Source organism: Montipora capricornis, chromosome 4 (assembly GCF_036669925.1).
Source record: "Montipora capricornis isolate CH-2021 chromosome 4, ASM3666992v2, whole genome shotgun sequence".
Classification (NCBI taxonomy): domain Eukaryota; kingdom Metazoa; phylum Cnidaria; class Anthozoa; order Scleractinia; family Acroporidae; genus Montipora; species Montipora capricornis.
The window spans coordinates 54,738,500-54,740,999 of record NC_090886.1 but is presented as its reverse complement, the minus strand read 5'-3'; positions in this window follow the sequence as shown (position 1 = coordinate 54,740,999).

Genomic DNA, 2,500 nt, shown 5'->3' with positions numbered 1-2,500 from the left:
TGCCTACAAATAGCGCTGATAACATGAGCAGTTTTAAGTTTAAGCACCCATTTCAAATAATACTGATAAACAGTAGTTAGCTTTGCCTTTGTGCAGCCATTCAAATGTCAGCGACGCCAAATATCAGAACTATCTTCAAAGATTAGCGTGCAGTTATCCCCCGTATTTACCAGTCCAAATTAAACGATGATTTGAAACCTATGGAACGAAAACCTGCCGTGGTAAACAAACAGAAAGTCATCTTCCATTTCCAATGTGACCAGTGCGAGGCTGGTTATGTCGGCCATACAAGCAGACATCTACACCAAACAGTCGACGAACACGGGGGCAAGACTATTTTTTCCCTAGTGTATTTTAAGAACATCCTTATTCTGTATATATTAGCTCTTTTCATTCCACTCAACTTTATATCTTGATAATGGTGTCACGTCGACATCGAAAGGTCGATTTTACAGCTTTAACTTTTATAACCAAAGTTTTTAAAACCAAACTTCTTGTTAGGTTTTTCCAACAAACGTAGAAAATTGTGCTTTGTCATCAATGTGTTGAATAACAAAACAATTATCCTGTTCAATCTTGCGGAATATCGCCTGATTTTAGCGAACTCGACCTACGGCCTCGTCGGCTAAGTATCAGGCGATATCCCGCGCGGTTTCGCAGGATAATTGTTTATTAGCGGCGTAAATGGCACAGAATTATAACCGATACTTTGTCTGTATCGCTGTCGGAGGGAACAAAAAATCAACAAAGAACGTTGGTTCAGTGTCTGCCTAGGGAATCCACATCTTTTACAACAATCGCTTGATCAACAAGTTGTTACGGTAAGTAGAGACAAAAAAAGACCATGCAACAGCATCAAGTTACCTCCTACGGGATATAATACCAACTCGCAAATAACCAACTCCCAGTTGGGCTGATAGCTCAGTTGGTAGAAAACTTTTGCAGTGCAATCGCATGCTAAAGGCTTCGGTCCCGTTTAAGCCTGTATAACCACCGCTGTCACAGTGTTTTGTGTTTCCACGTCTTATCTGTTCCCCCGAACACTGGGCATCAGTGCTGTGTGTTCCCCCTTCCTTCCCCATAGAACATTTCAGTGCTACGTGTTCCCTTCAAGATGGCCGACTTCAGAATACAACAAAACAAACAGAAATATGAAAATAAAGGAAAGTAATCACGCCATAACGATAAATATGATAGCAGAATATGCATGCAGAAAGTATCCTAAACATTCATAAAAGCTATCTTTTGGCGTAAAAACTTTTGTTTAGGCCTAATTAGGCCCAAGGTTAGTCTTTATGCATGTTTAGGATATTTTCTGTATTGGGAAAACAATGACCTGTGACCTGTAAAAAAATACTAGCACTGACATGTTCTATGGGTAGGGAAGTGGGAACACACAGCACTAGTGCCCAGTGTTCGGGGGAACTCAAAACGCTGTGACACCGCCATTTTGAGATTTGCCGCCAATGTTAACCAGAAGATTTGACTAGGGCCCAAGCTTTTTCGTCGTGCTTTCTCGGAAATCCGTCCAGAAGGATCGTCTAGTATAAACACTGGAAGAGGGCACGACACACCGATAGTTCGTCCCATAGTCCTTCCCGTATTTATACTAGACGGATGATCAGTCTTGACGGATGATCCGTCTCCAGTATAAATCGGGCTAATGACTATATTAATCTTAAATACCTCCAAAGAAATACGAATATATCACGCTAAATTACTTGACTAACCCATTCCGCACGCACAACAAAATAACAATGACATTCTAACACAAAACTACCATGAAACTAATGACGAGGCGTTTACAGCCTGTATTTTTCCCTCTGTTTTTTCAAGCTTCAATGCAACTGCTTAAGCTGCTCACTTAATTGTGATGAACACACTTGCATCACAACATTTCACATCCGCAGTTCAATATGTGACTGAAATATTTCATATATTCTCAATGATCATAAAAGGGAGCCTGTGTTGAATACTTTTAAAAAGTTGTCCGATTTTGCTCTAGTCTTGCTCGTTTTTGGCCCTCTATTTTGCTTTTTTGCTAGTTCGAAAAATTCAGAAAACAAAAAAAAAGTCAATGAAAGCCTTAGAAAAAACTTTAAACGTGCACATCCGATCTTGAAATTACTCGCCCGATTACTCCCTAAATAGGCCTTATTAGCCATTCCTGTAATTATTTAACTATGTTCACGATATCCGCCATGTTGGTTTTCAAATTGTCATGCAAATTAGCCACGTGTTTTGCTGGGGTGGGGGGCAAACATTGGAAAAAGGCAAATTGCGGAAAACGGGGTCGTCGAAATATTGAAATAACATTGCTAAAAGTACATTTTTTTAAATTTAGAATTAAGTACCTTTTATAATAATTTTATATCTTTGATTGCCTTTGACATTTTGACTTTCCACTTCGTTATCTGCTCATTTTTCACTAAAAAAAAACATCGAAGTAACTTGTGTAATCATTCTATTTTACTACTTGGGTGAGAAACATTCAATGACC